We start from the raw sequence: 27,423 nt of genomic DNA on the forward strand, positions 1-27,423 counted from the left end.
ATTGATTATAAGTAAATTAATCGTTGTTTATCTCCATACAACTATGTTGTCTAAAGAAAATAACGGCTTCTGTTCAAATTACAGGCTGTCGAAATCAGAGCCTATCGTGCTGTATACCCAACGGTAGCCCATGCCTCACGTTGGGTCCCAGTCTCGTATAACGAATAAGAACATAGTCTGGACCTATTCGTTCTTTTTAGAGCTCCACACACAGATACGTGAATCGTGAATGACGACATGGAACCCCTCTAGTTGTCGTTGGACGTTCCACTGTGAGTACACTTCTCTCTGCCTCCGCGTCTAGGGACGCCTCAATAATGTTCACATGGTGACAGTCCGTGCTGCTCCCGACGTAATCACACTGCCCGTCTAGAAAGACACATATCTCGCTGGAAGCAAGCCTGTTTCATGAACCCAGGGACGTGATGGGGCGGTATGATTATGCACCGCCGAGCAAACATTATGTATACGATCTGAGTACGACTACAGTGAACCCAACGATATCACATCCACATGATAGTCGAGAGACACAGGCCAACGCGAGCAGCAATATCGCAGTCTCGATAGACCACAAATCAGTCCCACACTTGCTACCAGACGTTTCTTCTTCTTACACGACCTGTATCATGAGCTTTAGTTGACTTGAGGTACAAGACCATGCAGTCATCTCAACACTTGAAATAGGGTTCTAAAGTTTGTTTTGACAATGCTGAGTATGGATCAGTTTAAGCTGTACCCTGGTACGAACTTATATAATGCTTAATAAAGGACAGAAAACTAATTTTACATCCACAGTATACTGAAATGAGTAAGCTGAGAGCGCTAATGCGCTGCTTCCTGAACTCGGGTAGGCGCGCCGGCTCCGGATCGAATCCGCCCGCCCGGCGGATTAACGACGAGGGCCGATGTGCCGACCAGCCTCGATTTGGCTTTTAGGCTGTTTTTCACATCCCCTAGATGAATACCAGGCTGGTCCTCGCATCCCGCCCCTGTTACACGACTCGCAGACATTTGCAACACGTTCGCACTATTTCATTTTTTACACTAGATGCAGACAGCTGGGATACACTGATTCCATCCCGGGGGGGGGGGGGGGGGGGGGGGGTGGCTGCAGGAAGTGTATCCAGCAACCCCTTCAAACTCACGTTACAAAATCCGATTGTGAGCATGCCGACCCTGCGCAACTGCAGGACAAAGGCGTAAGCAAAAGAAGAAGAAGAAGAAGACGTATACTGGAACGAATGAACAAAGCAAATAGTAATGGGATACACAGAGTTAGTGAGGTATAAAAATCCTACTAGCAACACAGTAAAAGCTGATAAAACGCCTTCGGTACACATTTGGGATATCATGATCCTCTGACCAACAAAGTACTTTCAAATGCCGTTCCTGAATGGGAAATATGTTGCGTAGTCTTTCATTATGTCCAGACTGTGGATGTTTTTCCTACCTACGTTGTGTGGTAGCACTGAAATGTTAATCATCTCCCTACCCGGACGTGTTGACCATTTTATGCAAATTTTGTTCCATGATGATGCCACTTTAATGGCGCACACCACAGTTAAATTTTCAGTGCCTCTGCGAGACTACTTTGATGATTAAATTTTGAAAGTGACAAAGCACTAGGTACCCAGCTTCGGGTGTATAAAAGTAGAAAAGTAAATGAATGGTCGAAGTGTTTGAGACAAAACAGAGTACCGGCTAACTTTGTAAAGTGCTTGCGTGTCGCCGAGGTTACAGTATATCGTATATGACTAACGGCGCTATCCAAAACGGTCGCGGAGACAACTGTGGTGCACGAGGACCATAGATGACAGCGGTGGCCGACGGCTGCGGAGGAGATGTGTAAGGCCGAACACACTGCTACTGTTCAGCAACTGACAAGGGACTACAGTGTCTTCTCAACGACCGTTAAACGAACGTTACATGCACGTACACCCATGCTCGTCGCTGTTCATCAGCGACGAAGGCTGGAATTTGCACGCCAGTACCGCAACTCGACGTCCACTGACTGGCAACATATGACATCTTCAGATGAATTACGTTTTATGCTCCATCGGACAGGTGGCTGTTGGCGTCTGCGGAATCTCTGAAACCATAAACCTTGCAAGCAGTATGGTCTGGGGAATGTTTTCATGGCGTTCTGTGGCTGATCTCGTCATTGTTCGAGCGGTCTGTGACGCTGCAGTCACGGACTGGGCGGCAGGTCCCGGCGGAGGTTCGAGTCCTCCCTCGGGCATGGGTGAGTGTGTGTTTGTCCGTAGGATAGTTTAGGTTAAGTAGTGTGTAAGCTTAGCGACTGATGACCTTAGTAGTTAAGTCCCATAAGATTTCACGAAGATTAAGATCGTCATTGTGGAAGAAACCATAAATCAACAGAAGTAAGCATCTACACTACTGGCCATTAAAATTGCTACACCAAGAAGATGACTTGCTACAGACGCGAAATTTAACCAACAGGAAGACGATGCTGTGATATGCAAATGATTAGCTTTTCAGAGCATTCACACAAGGTTGACGCCGGTGGAGTCACCTGCAACGTTCTGACATGAGGAAAGTTTCCAACCGATCTCTCGTACACAAACAGCAGTTAATCGGCGTTGCCTGGTGAAACGTTGTTGTGATGCCTCGTGTAAGGAGGAGATATGCGTAGCATCACGTTCCCGACTTCGATAAATGTCGTATTGTAGAGTATCGCGATTGCGGTTTATCGTATCGCGACATTGCTGCTCACGTTGGTCGAAATCCAATTACTGTTAGCAGAATATGGAATCTTTGGGTTTAAGAGGGTAATACGGAACGCCGTGCTGGATCCCAACGGCCTCGTATCACTAGCAGTCGAGATGACAGGCATCTTATCCGCATGGCTGTAACGGATCGTACAGCCACGTCTCGATCCCTGAGTCAACACATGGGGACGTTTGCAAGACAACAACCATCTGCACGAACAGTTCGACGACGTTTGCAGCAGCATGGACTATCAGCTCGGAAACCATGGCTGCGGTTACCCTTGACGATGCATCACAGACAGGAGCGCCTGCGATGGTGTACTCAACGACGAACCTGGGTGCACGAATGGCAAAACGTCATTTTTTCGGATGAATCCAGGTTCTGTTTACAGCCTCATGATGGTCGCATCCATGTTTGGCGACATCGCGGTGAACGCACATTGGAAGCGTGTATTCGTCATCGCCATACTGGCGTATGACCCGGCGTGATGATATGGGGTGCCATTGGTGACACGTCTCGGTCATCTGTTGTTCGCATTGACGGTACTTTGAAAAATGGACGTTACATTTCAGATGTTTTACGACCCGTGGCTCTACCCTTCATTCGACCCCTACGAAACTGTACATTTATTTAGGATAATGCACGACCGCATGTTGCAGGTCCTGTACGGGCCTTTCTGGATACAGAAAATGTTCGACTGCTGCTCTGTCCAGCACATTCTCCAGATCTCTCACCAATTGAAAACTTCTGGTCAATGGGGGCCGAGCAACTGGCTCGTCACATTACGCCAGTCACTACTCTTGATGAACTGTGGTATCGTGTTGAAGCTGCATGGGCAGCTGTATCTGTACACGCCATCCAAGCTCTGTTTGACTTAGTGCCCAGGCGTATCAAGGCCGTTATTACGGCTAGAGGTGGTTATTCTGGGTACTGATTTCTCAGGATCTATGGAACCAAATTGCGTGAAATCGTAATCGCATTTCAGTTCTAGTATAATATATTTGTCCAATGAATACCCGTTTATCATCTGCATTTCTTCTTGGTGTAAAAATTTTAATGGCCAGTAGTGTATCTCTGGGCCCAATGTCCACGTCTACATACAGACTGCTTTTCCTCAGCACGATGGCATCTACTAGCAGGACAGTGCAACGTGCCACACATCTCACAGTGTACATCTGTGGTTCGAAGAGCACCAGGATGAACTTACTGTACTCCCCCGGCCACCAAACAGCCCGGATTTAATCCCAATCACTGAGACCACCCCGCTCGGGCTGTTCGCGCTACGCATCCTCAGCCGTGAATCCTAGTGCAGCTGACCACGGCACTGGAGTCGGCACAGCTCCACATCCCTGTCGGTACCTCCCAGAACCTCGTTGACTCTCTCCGTGCACATACTGCAGCTGTTCGTGCCGCAAAAGGTGTTTATTCAGACTTCTGGCGGACATTCACATTAATGTGGCTGGAGAGTGTATGAAAGCCTCTGCTGCAAACAGTGGTTAGGAAGAAGTTGCTTGTTTTGAGAAATTGCACGGAATACAATCGTAAATTCTATCTAAAATTTTACTCTTAAAAACATGGCAGTGGTTAAACAACACTGTTTACTTGCAATCTGAGTGCAGCTATCATCAGTTAGCGTTGGCTTACCGTTGTTTACTTGCTGCCGGCCGGTGTGCCGAGCGGTTCTAGGCGCTACAGTGTGGAACCGCGCGACCGCTACGTTCGCAGGTTCGAATCCTGCCTCGGGCCTGGACGTGTGTGATGTCCTTAGGTTAGATAGGTCTAAGTAGTTCTAAGTTCAAGGGCACTGCTGACCTCAGATGTTAAGTCCCACAGTGCTCAGAGGCATTTGAGCCATTTGTTTACTTACTGTGCGAGTTAACGTAACAGTACTGTGGAACTCCTCAAAAATACAAATTTAGAAGGTCCGCACGCATTCAGTCCATGACACTAAGATTTCCATTACCTTATTTTGAAATATTCAAGTTTAACAAATTCTAAAATTAATGTGCGTTTCAGCACGATGGTAAGGATGTCTCTTAACATTTCCGCCACCATACTGGCGCGGAAATTCACACAAACAATGGTGATGCACACAGTTTGGCAGACTTTACCGGATGCAGCAGGGTTCTACTGCACAGCACGTCAACAGGGCACCCCAGGCAACGCTTAGCAACCAAGAAGGAACCTGAGGAGACTACATTTTTCTCTCATTCAGATGCCGAAGGAAATTTGCTTGTTTCTACTGTATAAATTAGATTCAGCCTCTGAAGATCAGGCTATTGGAGTTATGTATTGTTTCACAAGTCCTTTAATGGCTGATGTGCCGGCTCAGCTAAATTCCATCTTTTGGATGTTTTTTGATAAAGTCATTGCGCCTAATTACTGAGTTCAAGTTATTGTCGTTGTGTAGTGCATGTTGTGCCGCGATCAAATTAAAATTTAAATATTTATTAGAGTGGCCATTGAGCCTAACTAGCGTTGAAACTGTTGTTCTGACTATTGTATGTTATTGTACCTGTTGTGTTCCAGTAAAATTAAAACTTTAAAAAAATTTAAGTGCTAAGTTTTTGGTAAGCTGTACGTTAGGCCTAACCATTAAATTTAAACTGTTTCTTGCCAAATTCACTTTTAAATTTCTTTGTTAGAGTGTCCATTGGGCCCAAGTGTTTATTTGTTTGAATAAATGCGTTTCCACTCACCTATGCCTCGGTTGCAGCTACATGTTTTGAAGCGCATTTGGGTCATTAGGATCTTTAACTGTAACGTAGCAACCCACGTCATCTTCATATTTGTAGTAATCACATCTGAACAGAATTTTTCTGGCATTAACGCCGTACACGTTACTACCACTACCGGCAGCAATCTTCTTCACACTTACGACTCTTGACATGGATAGGTCCTGAAAAACTTCCCATTGGTGAGAACATGTAATTAAAAACAGAGCTGCCAATCCTCGGTGTAGCGTGGAACTATCAAATAATACGAATGGGACACTTCACTGACTTTCTTCCGACGTATACAATGTTCGCACAACTTACGGAAATGCAGCCAGGTGAAGTCGTTGACAACTGCCGGTAAACAGAGGTATAAAATTTCCTTGCGCAGTGGTTACATGCTGCAATTTTCATTAAAAGTGGTAGGGTGTGTTCCTCTTGAAATACCGGCGGTATTTTAACAGGAGCACGCCCTACCATTTTCAATGCAAAACTGCACCAAGTAACCACTGTGCAAGGGAATAGGTATTTCGACAGGTGCACACCCTACCATGTTTAATGCAAAATGCACCAAGTAGCCACCGTGCAAGGGAATTTTATATCTCAATTTTCAGATAAATTCCGGTAAGGTAACACACACACGCACCGTAAGCACTAGGGCCATCACAAACCTAAGATGATTGACATCAGAAGTCATCGATAGTGAAATTAATAATCAAATGGACAAGGAAGAGAGCAGTATCCATGCAGAATTTAAACAAAAACCATCATCTGTATTTGTAAGGCAACTTCTTAATTTAATTTCAACACTTTCCTTAATAACTGTATCCCAATAACTGGAAGTGCATAAAAGAATTAAGAACTCGGTGAATTTCTTACAGCGATTAGAGGGAATGTGTCTGTTATTGTAGTAAGCTTTGAAGTGCTCTCTCTCTCTTTCTCTCTCTCTCTCTCTCTCTCTCTTTTCACTCGTGTTCCTCTATCTGATTCATTACAGTCGACTGAGTATAGGTTTGGTGCTGAACTAACGAATCGTGCTGAATTAATGAACTACGAGGGCAGTTCAATAAGTAATGCAACACTTTTTTTTCTCGGCCAATTTTGGTTGAAAAAACCGGAAATTTCTTGTGGAATATTTTCAAACATTCCCGCTTCGTCTCGTATAGTTTCATTGACTTCCGACAGGTGGCAGCGCTGTACGGAGCTGTTAACATGGCGTCTGTAACGGATGTGCGTTGCAAACAACGGGCAGTGATCGAGTTTCTTTTGGCGGAAAACCAGGGCATCTCAGATATTCATAGGCGCTTGCAGAATGTCTACGGTGATCTGGCAGTGGACAAAAGCACGGTGAGTCGTTGGGCAAAGCGTGTGTCATCATCGCCGCAAGGTCAAGCAAGACTGTCTGATCTCACGCGTGCGGGCCGGCCGTGCACAGCTGTGACTCCTGCAATGGCGGAGCGTGCGAACACACTCGTTCGAGATGATCGACGGATCACCATCAAACAACTCAGTGCTCAACTTGACATCTCTGTTGGTAGTGCTGTCACAATTGTTCACCAGTTGGGATATTCAAAGGTTTGTTCCCGCTGGGTCCCTCGTTGTCTAACCGAACACCATAAAGAGCAAAGGAGAACCATCTGTGCGGAATCGCTTGCTCGTCATGTGGCTGAGGGTGACAATTTCTTGTCAAAGATTGTTACAGGCGATGAAACATGGGTTCATCACTTCGAACCTGAAACAAAACGGCAATCAATGGAGTGGCGCCACACCCACTCCTCTACCAAGAAAAAGTTTAAAGCCATACCCTCAGCCGGTAAAGTAATGGTTACAGTCTTCTGGGACGCTAAAGGGGTTATTCTGTTCGATGTCCTTCCCCATGGTTAAACGATCAACTCTGAAGTGTATTGTGCTACTCTTCAGAAATTGAAGAAACGACTTCAGCGTGTTCGTAGGCACAAAAATCAGAACGAACTTCTCCTTCTTCATGACAACGCAAGACCTCACACAAGTCTTCGCACCCGAGAGGAGCTCACAAAACTTCAGTGGACTGTTCTTCCTCATGCACCCTACAGCCCCGATCTCGCACCGTCGGATTTCCATATGTTTGGCCCAATGAAGGACGCAATCCGTGGGAGGCACTACGAGGATGATGAAGAAGTTATTGATGCAGTACGACGTTGGCTCCGACGTCGACCAGTGGAATGGTACCGTGCAGGCATACAGGCCCTCATTTCAAGGTGGCATAAGGCCGTAGCATTGAATGGAGATTACGTTGAAAAATAGTGTTGTGTAGCTAAAAGATTGGGGAATAACCTGGTTGTATTTCAATGCTGAATAAAACAACCCCTGTTTCAGAAAAAAATGTGTTGCATTACTTATTGAACTGCCCTCGTATTTCGACATCTCTTGACTTCCACTTATCACTTATTTTTAATTCAATCATTAGACAGATGGAATAGCAATGGGAACCCCGTTGTCACCTATTATTGCCAGTTTCTTTATGGGTGATTTCAAAGAACGTGCCTTTTTTCAGATATGTAGACGACACTTTTGTTGTTTGGCCTCATGGCATCGATAATTTGAATTACTTTAGAACACTTGAATTCAATCCCTGATGAGGATGACTTGATGTTTTGGTCATGAGGAAGGTGGATGGTACGCTGGGACATGCCGTTTATAGTAAGCCTACTCGTTCTGAATTGTATCTTCAGGCTGACATAGTTCGCACCATTCGGCTCTTCGTGAAAGGGTACTTCGTACATTGGTTGGCAGGGCCCATGTCAACTCGGACCCTGAGACTCTGTCAGCTGAATTAGTCCATCTCGAAAGTCATGTTTCGTCGGAATGGTTATGGTGAAGGACAGAGCAGATGGGCGTTGCGCCTTTTTGCCTTACACAGGGATCATTTATAACAGGATTTATCGTATTTTTGCGGAAATATGATGTGCATTTGTGGCATGTCATATACTGGTCAGACTATCAGGACTGTGCAGTCCAGGTGTACTTAGCGTAAGCTGCACACACACGCTTAAACAACCAAGGAAGTCATTACAGAACATCGTCTAGAAACCTGTCATTCTATGGAATATAACAACACGGAGATTCTGGCGTACACTTCCAGGCAATATAGCATAAACGGCGGTTTTTGTTTCAATTCTGACAAGAGTTCTGCTCTCCCCCTTATCAAAAAAGCGGAGGTACAGAGTTTGTGCCGTTGATTATTAATTTCACTGTCGGTAACTTCTGACGTCATCTTTGCTCTGTGATAGCGCTAGAGTTCGCAGTATGCGAAAGGGTTATTTTCCCAGAGTTTCTCTGAAAACAGAGCTTTAAAATTTCCGTTGACAGTGGTTACTTGCTGCAGTGCCCGCTTCCATAAATGAGTGGTAAGAATTCCGTGTGAGGGATCCAGGTTGGATTCCCGGATGGTTCGGAGATTTTCTCCGTGCGGGTCTTGGTGCTGTGTTGTCTTCATAATCACGTCATCTTCATCGACACACAAGTTGCCGAAGTGGCGTCAACTAAAAAGACCTGCACCAGGCGACCGGTCTACCCGACGGGAGGACCTAGCCACACGACTTGCTGCAGTTTTGCCTTGAAACTAGCAGGGTGTGCTCCTGCCGAAATATTAGTGGTTGTCAACGACGTCACCCGGCTGCATTCTCGAACTTTATTTGAACTTCACCTAACACGTTTTACATGCAATAACTCCGTTTCTCACCGAGTGCTCCTTATCACTGTTTGCAGCTGAGATCTTCATTTTCGCTCTCTCATTTTCCTATAGTATGCATATTGATGATGCGATGCCGTAAGGGAACATAGGGAAACTATAAGATAAAATATTTCCGATTTAGAAAAAGGTTCTACATGTTATATCCTGTAAGTGGCATCAGATATTTGCAGAGGTTCAAATTACAGAAGCCCATATCCTAGTTCAGCCTGACGTGAATTCTTCAGGTTGCTTATATCAATTCTGTGTTTACTTGGAGTCTTTTTTGTTCTAGGTAAGGGACTCATAGAGACAAATATACCCTCCGAGCGTCTTTATTGCTTTAACTGCAAGTAAGTACTATGCCACTGTTATAACCTACGTGCGCCGGGGCTGAAAGCCTTATATCGACATTGCCCTTTATCAGATACAGATCTAGTTGCGAACACCGTCATAAAGAACGCCCTTGATCTATAGGTGCATACTCAGATTTTCATGGCTGCTTGGTGCGTAAAACTGCTTCAAGCTGCAGCATATACCACGCTAACGCTGAAGGTCTATACTGCTGCATCTGCTCGACCACACAAACCGTTGCAGAAACGCTATACAAACCACGCCCCCTCCGTCCTCCCTCACCCCCACATCGAGAGACACTGTGCTTTCCTTTCTTTGATAATCTGAGCAAGAAGAAAAAGCGTAGTATAACGCCATACCCTTTGTGCTTATGGTGGTCGTGTCGCCTGCTCAGCATTAGCCTGTCACAGTAGAGCCAAGTGTGCTGCACAGCCTGCGTCGCAAATGCAAGACACACGGTCCACTCAGTGGCTATATACGGAGGTAGGCGGTTATAGCTCACTCGCTGGAGTGGCAGTTGGCTATTTTCAATCGAGCGCAAAGTCAGCAGCAACACCCATTTCAAATGCTACCTACATCTCTTAAGTACCATCAAGCTATTGAAATGCGGCAGACACTGATGAGCCAAAACATTATGAGCACCTGTTTGATCGCTTGTTTGTGCGAACGACTGGAACGAAATACATCACTGATTCTGCATATCAAGGATCCAACCATTTGTTGGTAGGTTTGTGGAGGTGTATGACATTAGATGCCTACGCACAGGACACGTAATTCACGTAACAGGCCACAGGTTTGGGTACGCCGTGATGGCGCCCGATAGCGACACAGATGGGTTCCAAAGGATTTAGATCAGGCGAGTTTGGTTGCCGATACACCAACGTGAGTTCACTATGATGCTCCGTATACCACTGGAGCACGGTTGTGGCTCCGAGGCACGGACAATTACACTCCTGAAGAATGACGTTGCCGTCGGGAAGACATCAAGCACGAAGCTATGCAGGTGGTTCGCAGCTGTCCGCGTGTCTTCGATTACTACCACAGAACTCATGGAAGCGAAGGAGAATGTCTCCCATAGAATAACATTGTTCCCACCAGCCTGCGTCCGTGACGCGCTGCCAGTTTCGAGCCGGTGTTCACCTCGATGACGGCATTTATGGAGGCGACCATCGGTCTTGTGTAGCATAAATATAATTCACCCGAATAACCCACACGTTTCCACTGACCGATGGTCCCGTGCCCATTGCAGTCGTAACTGACGATGTCGTTGCATCAACGTGTGAACACAGGGGGGTGGTCTGCTGCGGATCTCATGTTCAATAATGTCCGAAACACTTGTGCGTGGACCAGCATTGTACTCTTTCGGCAGAGATGCCTCAGATCACCATCTGTCCTAATTCACAGAGCAGACAAGTCCCCGAACCTCACGTTCTACTAAGACAGGTCCAACCATTTAGCGTCTAGTGATAGTTTCACTATCTTTCTACCGCTTTCCGTAGATGCTCACGACATTAGCACGTGAACATTCGACTTGGTTCGCCGTTTTCGAGATACTTATTCGCAGACTCAGCATAGTAATGTGCTCTTTGTCAAAGTCGGTTATCTCAATGGATTTCCCAATTTTCAGCCCATATCTTTACTAGGGTGACCCCGTCCGTCCTTAAATGCACCGCTAGTCCACTTTTCTTATCGTGTCACATGCCCACAACGCCACCAGGTGGCATCCAGTGTCGCGGTGGCAGTGGTCATAACGTTTCGGCTGATCAGTGTATTTTGATTGGTTATGGACAGCCCATAGTTCATAACTTAGGCATCTGGAGATGAGTTGATTAAGGTCTGTTGCGATCATTAGATGTTGTTCTAAAATACATCGACTGGAATTGTACAACAGTAGTAGCTATTCCGTTCAGATATGTACAATAGTCGAAGAATGTAGCGCTTGTCTGCAGGTACGTTCACGAGTTGTTGATGCCCAGCAGAGTTCCAAAGCACCTAAGCTCAGTCACGACGGTGACGTGAAATCCTAAGTAACAGTGCAGCACCATATGCATCAGATACAGGTCTCCCGTTTTATCACACAGTATGTGACACGAACATTTGAGGGACGGAGGGGGGGGGGGGAGAGGAAGGGTGACAAAAACGTGCCAGTGAGTTGGTGCCCAAGTGGGGGATCGCCCCACAATAAAAATATTTGACTTTAGAAATGAGGGAAACGTGGAGGACCTGTAGCACGAGGAGCTAGATCACCACGCCTCAATCAACTTCGTTTCTTGTTATGAGCCATCTGAAATTCCTAATTTAGTAAGAATTAATTTCAGTAACGCTGCTCATACGCAGAGGGCTTGTTCACAACCAAGATGAGAATTGAGAAGAAAGAATTCGTTCTGGAAACGTATCTGGCATTTACTGATTTTAAGAAAGGTTTAGATACAGTTGACGAAAGAAAATGTTCGAAAATCCTGGCAGAAAGTAACACACCATAAAAGCAACTCTGAACATATACAGATTAAAGTCAGAACCGAACAACAGTTGTCTCTCATAGCTTCTGTTCAACATACTTAAATAGAATCACCAGTCAATGGATAAAAAATCCCATTATTATCATCATCGTAAACATCTTCGTGTTGAACATCTTTTCCTATTGCGAAAGGAAGAAATTTGGAGCTGATCGCATCATCTTCTTCGTGGTCATCCTACCCTTCTTCTACCCTTGTGTCTGTTGTCCTAGGTTTTTCTTCGTGTCTGGCTTTGAACCATAGGTAGTAGATGGTTATGCCGTTCCTTTCCATTCTGTTGGATTTCTGTAACATGGCTTAGCTGACTGCTCCTCTCTTATCTCACTATCTCGCATACCTCATTAACCTTGCTTTAAAGTCCCAATATATTCTGGTAACCATTTCCTTGATCGGAATGTATGAATGTATGTCCTTGTTAAGATCCGTTTTTACCAATGTAGTAATGCTGGACTTTCTCTTTTCTTGTATCCACTCCGCCGAACAGCAAAACACAATCCATTCAATAGATAATCTTTGTTGCTTTTTTGCTTTGGTTATTACTGCTACATTATTTTCTTAATTAAGTTGTTTGCTGAATAGACCCATAACATTCCATGTGACAGTCTTCGATGATTTATTGCTCCGAATACCCTTAGTCCATTTTCATTGTCCTGGTCGCCAAATTAGAGTCAGCCCGGCTTTTATTTGCTTGGTTGTGATGAGTAATGATTTATTTTCTCTGTTACAGGTTACTGACCCTGCAGCCAGGACAGCTACATGGTGGGCCTCTCACCTTCACGTGTCCTTGCACACCTGTTTTTCTTTTGGTGCAGTCTCCCTTACATGGCTGCCATCACTAGGCTATGGCTCTGTCTCTCCAGGTTTTCCCCGTTTTACTTTTACATCAAGGTTGTCTCCCCAACAAGGGCCGGCTTCCCTGTCTCACCTCCGCTACCCCTCTATGTTATGTACTACTCTTCGTCTGACTCTTGTCTGGCTAGGGTGATCCCGCTAGCAACTTAAGCTTCTTCAGGCAAAACTCTCTGGGTCATAGCAGAGTTCCTCGACATCATAAGGCTATTTTTTTTTTTTTTTTTTTTTTTTTTTTTGCAGAATCCGGAGATGATCTAAAGAGATTCGTGTATAATATGCACAAAACAGAAGAACGTGCAACACGGGAACCTCCATCAATAAAATTGCCCTTCCCAGGAAAAGACCACAGGAGAACCAAAATTTCAGTAGGCACCACAACCCTATAGCAAGTATCAACGTTCAAAGGCTTAGGATACAACCTCAGCCACTTTCAAGAAAACGATATGAAACACCAAGCTACAAACTATACGAGAGCCGCATGGGTAATAAATTGTGTCTCTCGACCATCCTCCGTTCAGCAGCATACCAGACTCGAGCTATACAGCTCTCTCGTCAAACCTATCATCTTGTATGGCAAAGGAGCTTGGACACTCCGCAGACACGACGAACGGACACTAGTGCCGAGATGCGGTTCATGAGAGCGACATCTGGCTACACACTGTATGACAGGGGAAGTGCCATGAGACCTTTAACGACTTCAAACTAAAACCAATTCTCAATACAGTTCTGAGCTTCTAAGATATTAGCATTTAGACTACTGATGAAGGTCGGCCGGAACCCGCAAAATATCCCCAAACACCATCTCAGAGGTGGAAGAGATGTAGGAAGACCAGTAAGGTGATAGACTGAGACCGTCTGATACTGGATGGAAAGAAGAAGAAGAATAAGGTAAATATTATTCCTGCCATCATCAAAATGCGACGCCAAATGCAATACGCTTGTGGCACTGCTTTTAGGAATACAGACATAATGGTCGGATTGAGTAACACATTACTCTTTATGTAGGCCGTGCTAAACAACGTTCATAAAAGGTAGGAACTGCAATACGCAGCTGTATTTGTTTTTATTTTGATTACCGTTGTCAATCACGTTCTGACGATCCTCAAGCCAAAAAGCTTACAGTTGTTGTTGTGGTCTTCAGTCCTGAGACTGGTTTAATGCAGCTCTCCGTGCTACTCTATCCTGTGCAAGCTTCTTCATCTCCCAGTACTTACTGCAACCTACATCCTTTTGAATCTGCTTAGTGTATTCATCTCTTGGTCTCCCTCTACGATTTTTACCCTCTACGCTGCCCACCAATACTAAATTGGTGATCCCTTGATGCCTCAGAACATGTCCTACCAACAGATCCCTTCTTCTAGTCAAGTTGTGCCACAAATTTCTCTTCTCTCCAATTCTATTCAATACCTCCTCATTAGTTATGTGATCTACCCATCTAATCTTCAGCATTCTTCTGTAACACCACATTTCGAAAGCTTCTATTCTCTTCTTGTCCAAACTATTTATCGTCCATGTTTCACTTCCATACATGGCTACACTCCATACAAATACTTTCAGAAACGACTTCCTGTCACTTAAATCTATACTAGATGTTAACAAATTTCTCTTCTTCAAGAACGGTTTCCTTGCCATTGCCAGTGTACATTTTATATCCTGTCTACTTCGATCATCATCAGTTATTTTGCTCCCCAAATAGCAGAACTCCTTTACTACTTTAAGTCCTCATTTCCTTAATCTAATTTCCTCAGCATCACCCAACTTAATTTGACTACATTCGATCATCCTCGTTTTGCTTTTGTTCATGATCATCTTATGTCCTCCTTTCAAGACACTGTCCATTCCGTTCAACTGCTCTTTCATGTCCTTTGCTGTCTCTGACAGAATTACAATGTCATCGGCGAACCTCAAAGTTTTTATTTCTTATCCACGGATTTTAATACCTACTCCGAATTTTTCTTTTGTTTCCTTTACTGCTTGTTCAATATACAGATTGAATAACTTCGGGGATAGGCTACAACGCTGTCTCACCCCCTTCCCAACCACTGCTTCTCTTCCATGCCCCTCGACTCTTATAACTGTCTTCTGGTTTCTGTACAAATTGTAAATAGCCTTCCGCTCCCTGTATTTTCCTCCCGCCACCTTTAGAATTTGAAAGAGAGTATTCCAGCCAACGTTGTCAAAAGCTTTCTCTAAGTCTACAAATGCTAGAAACGTAGGTTTGCCTTTCCTTTATCTTTCTTCTAAAATAAGTCGTAAGGTCAGTATTGCCTCACGTGTTCCAACATTTCTACGGAACAGTTAACAATAACTAATCATTCATGAAATGTTCTACTTAGGTATACCATGTGATATTACATTGACACTGGGAGACCAAAGTTCATGCTTGCAGTCAAAGTATCCAGACATCGCTACATAATGCGGAATTGACCACTAGATGTCACGATAGATGGACACGCCAGTGTAAGAGGTGGCGGGGAGTGTTGTGTTATCATTAGAGAAGCAGTAACAGCAGAATGGGTGGTCGGGAGAGCTCAGCGACTTCGAACGCGAACTACTTATTGGTTTTCATCTGAGTAACAACTCCATCGGAGACTTCCCAACTCTTCTGAAGCTGCTAGAGTGGAAACGCGAAGGAACAACCACAGCTAAACCTAAACCAGGCAGAATTCATGTACTGACGGACAGGGAGCGTCGAACATTGTGGAGGGTGGATCTATGGAATCGCGTGAAACCAACGGAAGCAATCATTCGTGAGTTCCGTAGTACTAACAGCAGTCCAGCTAGCATAGTTACTATGGGTAAACTGTCATAAGGAACGAGGTGAAATGTTTAAGTACCTCCTCATAAGCCATATATTACTTCATCACTTTAATCAACGATAAGCGAAACTTAAGGTGGTATAGAGTGCAACATCACTGCAAAGTGGATGTACGGAAACTAGTGATTTGGAATGGTGAGTCACGCTGTACCGTGTAGCAATCTGATAGGACGGTCTGGATTTCGCGAATGCCTGGAGCACCTTACCTACCGTCACGTGTAGCGACAACAATGACATACGGAGGAAGTCTTGTTGTATGCGAGGGTTTTTCGTGATTATGGTGGGCCCCCTTATTGCACTTAAAACTGCTAAATGCAGAAGCACTGTGTACTGCGTGCACCAGAGAGGCATTTCGGAGACGATAACTCAGAGGGTTTAAATAAACCTTCAATTTTCTAACTGATTGGCGGTTTATTATTGTTCAAGACGATTTGATCCTAGGGTTGCTGCTTCAGCCATGTGCGAAATTTTGTAACTGTATGTAACTGCACGCCAACGCACCAAATGGTTTGTGGACGAAAATATTCCTGACAATGGAGCATCTCTGAGGCAATGGAGTGAGTTCAATAACATTTCTCAAATGATCTGTCCTGCCCTGAATTCCGATATGAACCTGTTGATAAGTCAGAACCTAACTCCAACATCTTAGGTTTCGGCTCTTGAGGGATATTGAGCTACCATTCTTCCACAGACATTCAGACAACACGTTAAATGCCCGCAGCATAGTTCAAGCAGTCACAAAGGGTAAGGGTGGACGCACCCCATATTAACATTCACTGATACGTATCCTTTTACTTCTAATCATTCAGTGTATACGAAATACGATGCGATAAACCAGACTTTGTCCCATAACTCTGGTAAACATGGATCCATGAAACTTAAATATGGCTCTTCTGTTGGTATATGTGGTAGTACATGTTGAAACGTCCCCTTAAAAAAATTAATGAATTACTGTACTGATAAACCTCTTACGTTATTTGATTTTCAAACAGCTGAGCAGAACTGAACGTACTCACGCATTTCTCTCTTTACTTATTCTGATCAACACTAAACTGACACAATATTTTTAGCGCAACGTAATCTGACAATAATCCCTACAAAAGAATGGCCCTGACTAACAATAACGTATACCTTTCATCAATCACTTACCTCACAAAAATCTTCGTTACTCGAACTATTGCAATACAGCGAGCGCCAATACTGCCAACTAAGTAAAGATTCTAACTACTGTAGGCACTAACTACTGATAGGCATAGTTAGCAAATGAAAGATTTTGATAGACAACAAACAATGTATTTACCTTAATAATATTCAAAAGTCGTCATATATATATATATATATATCAGTTCATCGTATACAATATTACAAATTTACTCTTTCTGATGGACACACGTCCACATCGTCGGCTTTCTAACTTCTGCCATCTCTCTTCCCACATCCACCACTGCTGGCGGCTCACCTCCAACTGCACGACGCTACGCGCTATTCACATCCAACTGCCCAACACTACAATAGCAAATATTCCAACAATGCAAACCAGCCACAGACTGCACACAGCACAATCAGTGATTTTCATACAGAGCGCTACGTGGCGTTACCAACATAAAAACCTAAACAGCCTACTTACAATGTGTTTCGATGAACTAGTGATCGCTAACACTGTCCAGAATTGCATATTATGAGTATTCACTATAACTTCTTTTGCGAAACAGGCTTCATCGAGGAGAATGACTGTTAATTAAAAATGCGGTCTTGCATTTGATTTTCTTGTCCAGCTATGTAATACTCGCACAACGGAACTTGGTGGCGTTCCTATAACAACGCTGAGGAATTCAGATGAGAATTGTTCTCTTCCTAGCAACATTTTGCAACGAATTCTCTTCATCATTCGCACTCCACCAAGAAGATTGTTCCTCGTTCCTCGTGATTAAATCCTAGACTTGTCATATGTACATCTACATCATACTCCGAAAGCCACTTAATGGGGTGTGGTGGAGGGTACTTTCGATACCACTATCTGATCCCTCCAATCCTGTTCCACTCTCGAAAAGTGCGTGGGGAAAACGGATTGTCAGTAAAACTCTGTATTAGGTCTCATTTCTCGAATTTTCTCCTCGTGGTCAATACGCGAGATGTATGTGAGGGAAGTAATATGTTGTCTGACTCCACCTGAAAAGTGCTGTTCCGAAATTTCAATAGTAAATCTCTCCGTGATGCACAACGCCTCTCTTGTAACGTCTGCCAGTGGAGTTTTTTTAGCATCTCCGTAACGCTCTCTCGACAGCTAAACGCGCCGATCTTAGTTGGATCTTCTCTATCTCCACTATCAGTCCTACCTGTTAGGGATCCAAGATAGATGAACAGTACTCAAGAATCGGGCCAATAAGCACCTTCTAAGCCACTTATTTCGTAGATGAGCTACATTTCCTTAAAATTCTCCGGATGAATCTGAGTCTGGTGTCTGCTTTTACCACTATCTGTTTTGTACGGTCATTCCACTTAAGGCTGCTCTAGATAGTCACGCCTAAATATTTTACGGCAGGCTGTCTGCTGCTGTTTATCGTCAATAGTTTAGCTGTACAATAGTGGCTTTCGTTTCCTATGTATGAACAATATGTTAAATTTATTTACGTTCAGGGTCAACTGCCAGAGTCTGCACCATTCATCAGTTCTCTGCAGGTCGTTCTGTAAATTCTTACTATCTTCTGGCGTTGCTACTTTGGTGTAAACAACCGCCATAAATGCGCAACATCAAATGTCTATTCACTGAGTGAATATTTTCCCGCTGGCAAGCATTTGTTGGGAATTTTTTTTATTTTATAAAGCTGTCAAGTGTATTTTACTTTTCCATAGAGGAGGTGCACGTTGGCACATTTCTCGTTTGCAGATGTGGCCGTAGAAGAAGCACTACACAGCATGCATTAACAGCTGTTTGCTCTGTTGATATCAGCACTAGCGAACGGCAGATCGCTGTTGTAAAGAGCATCCCTCCTTGAGTCATCGACTGCTCTTTTCCTTTAGAGCTCAGACTATACGTAACACATATTGCTCGACAGGCTGTGGAAGTGATAGGAAGCGTCTCGAGAGTCGGGAATCTTGAGTCTACTGACACACACAGTGGTTACGGTTACTACAAGCCACACCAAAAGTTGGGAAACGGGGCCAAATTTCTAATAGTTTACTGTCGAGTTGAGATTTTCACACACAAATATTTTATTCATATCTTACAGAAACTAACATTACGGCAATAAACAACCTTTTAAATACGCCGCCAACGGCAATCAAATTATTTATAGCAATCAACAATTTTAAAAAAAATTCCTTAAAAAAATAGAAGTACCAGTACGGCAACCATCAACCTTTCAAAACACGCCGCTAACGGCAATCAAGTCATTTACAGCAACGCAACAGTTTAAAAATTTCTTTTAAAAACGGAAATCCAGTCATTTATAGCAATTCAACAGTTTAAAATTTCTTTTAAAAAAAAAAAAAAACACAGAAGCGAACAGTACGGCAATAACAGCCTTTCAAAACACGCCGCTAACGGCAATCAAGTAATTTATAGCAATACAACAGTTTTTTTTAATTAAAGAACATTTGTAAACAGGCTACTAAAGTAAATACAGAACTTTGTTAATAAAGTACGGTGAGGTAGTGAAGCTACCAACACCGCCATTAAAAAAAATCAAAGTTCTCAGCAAACACACGATTACTGGCAATAAAGGAACGGAGAAATTAAAAAAAGTTTTTAAACAAAAGTGTCCTGGAATATCAGTACAACATAAGAATTATGACGGACGTGTAAGGCGGCCACAAATCACCCACTCAGGGATGCTCAGGCTAGGCAGAATACTGACCAATTTAAATACGCCCATAAACACAATTGCCACTCTCAGGCTGGTCACTGCACCGATTTTTGGCCAGCGAAAACTTGTAATAAAATGGCTTAACTTGCAGACAGAATTAGAGCTAACCTCGTGCAAGGAAACATTACACCACACAGTCCTAATGAGCGACCACGTGATCAATCAACAAGAAGCATGAATTTACTCCTAACACACGACAGAACAGCGAAACAATTAAACTGCCAAAACTACACCTCTCATCGGGCAGTAACGAGAGGAGGAGGAAAGATGACTGTCTTCAATTACACCGGTGCCGGGGACAGGAAACCCGATCGCCGGAGGCCACAAGGCAGAAGAGACACTGGTTACGCAAACTTGGTTCAAATGGCTCTGAGCACTATGGGACTCAACTGCTGTGGTCATCAGCCCCCTAGAACTTAGAACTACGTAAACCTAACTAACCTAAGGTCATCACACACACCCATGTCCGAGGCAGGATTCGAACCTGCGACCGTAGCAGCAGTGCGGCTCCGGACTGGAGCGCTTAGAACCGCACGGCCACCGCGGCCGGCTACGCAAACTTATTACTTAATGATTAAACCTTCTACTAAATTAACTTGCAATTATGCTCGAACATGCAGTACGCGACCTCCGATGGCAAGGCACACATCCGACCGCACACGCGTCGCCAGTGTACACAACACGCCACGGTCACGACAACACGCTCTGTCACCGGAGTTCACGTCTTCTCTGCAACGTGGACGGGTAGTGACCGCTCCTTCATGTTAGGTGTCTTCTTTTTAAACTCCAGTGTTGAAACGGAGGACTTAAAGAATCTTGTTAACGTCCCACCGAGATGAAATGAACAGCAACTACTCGTGGGGCGATTCTGTATACAATCAACCAGCGGGGAGCTCTTCCGTCAACTCCACCCGCTCGTTACACACAACCGACATACATCATGTGGCGACTCGGTACAACCGACCACGCCTGCATCGCGCTGGAGAGCTACACTGCCCTCCCGTGTCCACCAGACTCTCTCTGAGCGCACGCCCCTACTTCCGCGCCACCACCCGAAGTTACCACCGGTCAAAGATCTCACTTCCTCCATAGCAGTTTCCCTGAAGCAAAACGCAGATATCGATAGCCGAGGGAAAAGACAACCAAGCAGCCACTTAATGACGGAAGAAAAGAGCAGATGTAAATCATTTGAATTTTTCCTGCAGTTCTTCGAGGCGCAGAAAAACTGCTTACTTACAAATCCTTGTGGAAATGAAGGTGCCCATCTTACATGTGCTCCTGTTTATTCTGTCATGAAGATACTAAAATACACAAAACCATGATTTTATAGAAACAGTAATGTGTATTTATAAAATATGGTGTACTATCAGTGGTCACACAATCATTTTAATCCCAAGATATATGCTCCCCAGTATCTCTTTAGCACTTTTTTACATTGTATTTTTCTACAGTTGGTATATGTTCAAATTGTTTAGCTATGTGATTAATGTAAAATCATCTTAAATAATTGTTGAAGCCGTTTATAGTGTGATTTTTTGCATAACGTTTTATATTTGCACAAGATGTGGCAGTATGGTTCAATAAACACAAGCTAAATGAAAAAATAAAAACTTCACGTGACACGAAACTGTACACTCTGTCACTGTCGGCAACGTATGTTTCAAAAGTTCTTACCCGACCTATCGTGCTCTACAATGGTATTTTTCCGTATCTTCCCTCTTCCAAATGTTCATTGATAGCAATCAAACGTGTACATATGATACATTTGTTAGAGAATAACACCTCCATATCTTGAAGGCCTTTTTACAGTCTCAGTAAATGATAATCTTTTTTTTTTTTTTTTACTTTGTAAACAGAAAGTCCGAGAGAAAAGTAATTCTGTCTGGTTCATATCCTGGTTCAAGTCTTTCAAATAGACTATAATGTTACTTTAAATCCGTCTTGATTGCAAATTTTTTTTTTTATTATTCATATGACCGGTTTCGGTTCATTCTGAACCATCTTCAGATCTGATATTTAAGTTACAGGAGTAACCCGTCCAATTCAGCAACTTTCACATGCTACGTCACAAATTTGCAATCAAGACGGATTTAAAGTAACATTATAAAATCACTGATTGCTGTTATCCCATAAGACATTATGTCTGTTTTTGCAAAATTTCAAATAGACGTCACTTTGCAACTTTTATGTCCATAACACACCTCCAGGAATACTAATGGGGAAAGGAGAGGTAGAATTTAAAGGAGAATCCAAACAACGTGCTGTTCCTGGAGAATCTCCTTAGAACTGAAAAGCGGAAGACAGGTTAAAGGCAGACCGGCATTCTATCCCGCGACCTTTCGGCTACAAATCACGCGCTTTACCCCTAGATCACCAGCTGCAACAGCAAATAAGTAACAACGGCTCTTTACTTGAAGCAGCATGTGGTTCTCGTTTACGGTTCATCCCATACAGGATGTAACCGATAACTGTTTGCAATGTGCCACAGTGGCGCAGGTGAGGCCGAGACGGACAAATTCAGTTAGGACAGTTGTGGCCTATCATGCCGGGAAACAACCTCAAATTAACCTACAAAAGCCACCTTAGATACAGCACATGTGCATAGAGAGAGTTTGGATAAAATTGTCAATTAATATTGAAATACCGATATTACACTCACAAAATGTAAAATTAACGTTTCTGTAAATGTTACATGAAAATATTTTGAATAGTAATAACACAAAAATTAACAGTTAAAATGTTTTGTTTGTCTGTCCTTCCCACTACGAAGCTGCAGTGCATCTAGGGGCTAAGTTAAGATCGAATAGCAAACGTAAATGGTTTTTTCGTATCGCTTTCAAAACTCTTTTCTCTTTCATTGTCATTAAGAAAAATTTTAAGTGAATAAAGTTAACGAAATCACCTACTAAGCCCGTGGCATAAGAGAGCGAGAGAATATTGAAACATAGACAGTGTGCGCCTGTGCTTCTGCTTGGATGATTTTTGTAGGCCAGTCTGAGGTTATTTCCCTGCTTGACAGACGTAGTTGTTCCATATCAAATTGTTTGTCTCATCATCCCCTCATAAATAACAAAATACGAAACCTCACATTTTAATTACCTCAACTCTTGATAATGTCATACATGGAGGTAAGGATGTTATGGTACTAGAAAATTGTGGCTCTGGACCGCAGATAGTTCATTGACCTACCGGGTAGATGCCACACGCGAGCGAACAGCCTTTGATCACTGGGCGTGAAGAGCAGTGGCTGCTTCAGGGGATCAATCTACGCCCCCAACTCTTTTCTGAGCTATTTTGCCTCCGCGTCATGGCACGTTTCGGGCACAGTCGATAAATTATCTGCACTTTGCTTGGAGGGGCTCTGCTGCTGCTACCGAAATTACTGCCAGGCGTCTGCTGATAACGCACGCTTCTGATGACTCAGTAATCAGGCCACCCAGGAGAATAATGCTGAATTGAAAGTAAGTTCACAGCTGGTTCCTTACATCTTCTTCTTTTAGCACCTGAACTATCACTGCAAGATGTTTATGAGGATGAAAGGTTATACTCCTAAAACAAATGGAAACGAAATTAGAAGTGGCGGAGCAGTTCTAGGCGCTACAGTCTGGAACCGCTCGACCGCTACGGTCGCAGGTTCGAATCCTGCCTCGGGCATGGATGTGTGTGGTGTCCTTAGGTTAGTTAGGTTTAAGTAGTTCTAAGTTCTAGGGGACTGATGATCTCAGCAGTTAAGTCCCATAGTGCTCAGAGCCATTTGACCCAAACGAACTTATCGTCTTACCTTCTAAATCAAAGCCAACCCCTAACGTCGGAAAACTGTTCTGTGTCTCCGTGACATGTTATATTCAAGTTGAATCACAGACAAAAAATGCATAATTTTTACACATTTATTGTTATAGGATGCGATATAACTGTCAAACTAATGTGGCTGAAGTATCTCATCAACAATGGATCATCTGGCAAAAAAAAAAAAAGAATATCACTGAGAGCAGCCTTATTACAACGGGTTACAACCCAACGATTTTAATAAAGCAGGTGTTCCAGTACTGAATAAAACCACATAGAATTCCCATAAAAAGCAGGGCATTTCGTAAAAGTCCAGTCCATAATAAAAAGTAGTTATCCGTCATAATGAAAATCTAATACTGTGAATAACCTTGAATTTACCAAAATTCGGTTTTACTGGAATATTAGTAACATGAAAAGTTGAAATTAATAGAAGCAAGAGCGTTAAAGTGAAATAGGAGCAGGGACAATGTAAGAAACCAAAACGGAAATGGTAGTTGGAGCGCCAGATTTATCATATAGAGAAGTGAAAAGTGAAACTAAAAGTGAAATGGCTGCAGGAAAAAGGTGAAGATATCGAAAAAGGAATAGTTGTCGGAAGTACAGCTTTAGCATTAAGAAAAATTAGAATAGCGTCAAATTTAAGAATATATTTTTAACATCATAGAGGAGAGCAAGAAAGAGCGGAAAGTGTATTGAGGACATCTCCAAAGGTCAGAAACTGTGAGGGGCATTCAATAAGTAATGCAACATTTTATTTTTTTTTAACTGAAAGCAGTTTGGTTTTATTCAGGCTTCCAATACGCGTACTATGGGTTACCACTCTTTTGGTTACATAACTCTAGTTTTCAACATGATAAAAATAAAGTCACTTAAACTGAAGCGGTATTGCCAACCTGTGCTATAATACTCAGTTGCGGATGTTCTTCCAAAAGGATTGTTTATAATTTCCATTCAATGCGATGGCGTTGCGCCACCTTACTGGGGAGACTGTTTGCCTACATGGTACCACTCTACTGATAGACGCCGGATCCACTGTTTGCTGCATCAATAACCTCATCATACACATAACTGCTTCCCACGGAGTGGGCCAAACAGATGGAAGTCGGAAGGTGCGACATCCTGGCTGCAGGGTGGATGAGGAAGAATAGTCCTGTGAGGTTTCGTGAGCTCCATTCAGATGCGCAGACTGGTGTGAAGTAAGTTTTCATTTTTGTGATGATGAATACACTGAGTCGTTTCTTCAATCGAAGACATGCGTAGAAGAAAGGGCTAACTCTAAAACGTAGTATCTTAGAGTTAAATGCCGCCATCTGTAGCTGGGTACGGGAACTATAAAAACTGACATTAGTCTTATTCCTATGTGATATCCAGGGGTGAGTCCAACGTCAATTTTTATAATTCCCGTACCCAGCGACAGAAGGCAGCACTTATTTCTAAGTTTTTACATTTGAGTGTCGTCGTAACTGCCGTCTGCGTCACGTCTGCTGTGCAGCGAGCTACGTTAATTTAGATATTAACTGTATTTTTCTTACTTGTCACTTCTTCTTCCGTTTGTTTTTGCTTTTAGGAAGCTTTAATTTTAATTTTCGAGTGTTAGTAATAGTGTTCCATAGATTTCGTGTTTGTTTTGAATACAGTCAGTTAGAGTCCCTTTAGTCAGCTGTAGTGCCAGTAGTGCTAGTGTTTGTTTTGAGTACAGTCCAGAGACATATAGTGCTATTTTCATTGTTTTCAACAAGAAACAGTCTAGTAACCACAGTTTAGTCAGCTATCAACCGCCTTTAGTGAATTAGCAGTCTAGTTAAAAGTTGATTAATTCTCTACGGTAAATTGATTTCTTAGGATGAATAGGATGTGTGACTGCTGTGTACGGACGCAGGAGGAGCTGGCCACTGTTCGCAAACAGCTGAACGTGTTGACGGTCGCGGTCAGCCGTCTTCAGGCTGCTGCTTCGGAGTGTAGCGGCAGTGGGGAGTCTGGTGCGTCGCATGGTACACGCTGTCGAGACATCTTCGCGGGTACGGGGCGCGGTTAGGCCACCCTCTCCCCAAGGGAAGTGGCGGGTTCAGTGGCGTTCGCGGCGCATGAGGCGGAGGGTCAATGTGGAGGCTGGCCGTGTGGCATCGCTCACTCGGCCTGTGAGTGGACATGTGGCCGCTCCTTCAGCAAGGTCCGAGCAGGCACATGGGGGGAGGGGTTTATTAGTGATTGGGAGCTCTAACGTTAGGCTGGTGATGGAGCCCCTTAGGGAAATAGCGGAAAGGTCGGGGAAGAAGGTCAGTGTTCACTCTGTCTGCTTGGCGGGGGGTCTCATCCGAAATGTGGTGGAGGCCCTGCCGGCGGCGATAGAGAGCACTGGGCGCACCCGACTGCAAATTGTTGCTCATGTCGGCACCAATGACTCCTGCCGTCTGGGTTCAGAGGTCGTCCTCAGTTAGTACAGGCCTCGCTCGCGGGGTGGAATCTGAGCAAACTATTTGTAGTATCGTTCCCAGAACCGATCGCGGTACTCTGGTTTGGAGCCGAGTGGGAGGCTTAAACCAGAGGCTCAGACGATTCTGCGGAGATCTGGGGTGCAAATTTCTTGACTTCCGCTATCGGGTGGAGAAATGTAGGATCCCCCTGAATAGGTCAGTAGTGCACTACACGCAGGAAGCGGCTACAAGGGTAGCGGAGTACGTTTGGAGTGCACATGTGGGATTTTTAGTTTAGAGAATTCCCTCCCTAGGCCCGACAAAACGCTGCCTGAGACGCGGCAAGGTAGTAGGCAGAACGCAACAGGGAATAACAATATAAAGGTGGTGATAGTAAACTGCAGGAGCGTCTATGGAATGGTCCCAGAACTGCTCTCGTTAATAAACGGTCACAACGCCCATATAGTACTAGGGACAGAAAGTTGGCTGAAACCAGACGTGAACAGTAATGAAATCCTAAACTCAGATTGTAATGTATACCGCAGAGACAGGCTGGACAGCGAAGGGGGAGGCGTGTTTATAACGATAAAAAGTAGAATAGTATCGAAGGAAATTGACGGAGATCTGAGATGTGGAATAATTTGGGTGCAGGTCACGGTTAAAGCAGATTCAAACATGGTAACTGTACGTCTCTATAGGCCCCCTGGCTCAGCAGCTGTTGTGGCAGAGTACCTGAAGGATAATTTGCAAAATATTTCGAGTAGATTTCCCCACCATGTTATAGTTCTGGGTGGAGATTTTAATTTGTCGGATATAAACTGGGAGATTCAAACGTATATAACGGGTGGCAGGGACAAAGAATCCAGTGAAATTTTTTTAAGTGCTTTATCTGAAAACTACCTTGAGCAGTTAAACTGAGCACCGACTCGTGGCGATAACATATTAGACCTTCTGGTGACAAGCAGACCCGAAATATTTGAAACAGTTAATGCAGAACAAGGAATGAGCGATCATAAAGCGGTTACTGCATCGATGATTTCAGCCGTAAATAGAAATATTAAAAAAGTTAGGAAGATTTTTCTGTTTAGCAAAAGCGACAAAAAGCAGATTTCAGAGTACTTGACGGCTCAACACAAACGTTTTGTCTCAAGTACAGATAGTGTTGAGGATCAGTGGACAAAGTTCAAAACCATCATACAATATGCATTAGATGAGTATGTTCCAAGCAAGATCGTAAGAGATGTAAAAGAGCCACCGTGGTATAACAACCGAGTTAGAAAACTGCTGCGGAAGCAAAGGGAACTTCACAGCAAACATAAATATAGCCAAAGCCTTGCAGACAAAGAAAAATTACGCGAAACGAAATGTAGTGTGAGGAGGGCTATGCGAGAGGCGTTCAATGAATTCAGTAAAGTTCTATGTACTGACTCTGCAGAAAACCCTAAGCATTTTTGCTCTTATGTCAAAGCCGTAGGTAGATCAAAACAAAATGTCCAGACACTCTGTGACCAAAATGGTACTGAAACAGAGGATGACAGACTAAAGGCCGAAATACTAAATGTCTTTTTCCAAAGCTGTTTCACAGAGGAAGACTGCACTGTAGCTCCTTCTCTAGATTGTCGCACAGATGGCAAAATTGTACATATCGAAATAGACGACAG

The sequence above is a fragment of the Schistocerca piceifrons genome, chromosome 3 (assembly GCF_021461385.2).
Source record: "Schistocerca piceifrons isolate TAMUIC-IGC-003096 chromosome 3, iqSchPice1.1, whole genome shotgun sequence".
In the NCBI taxonomy this organism is placed as follows: domain Eukaryota; kingdom Metazoa; phylum Arthropoda; class Insecta; order Orthoptera; family Acrididae; genus Schistocerca; species Schistocerca piceifrons.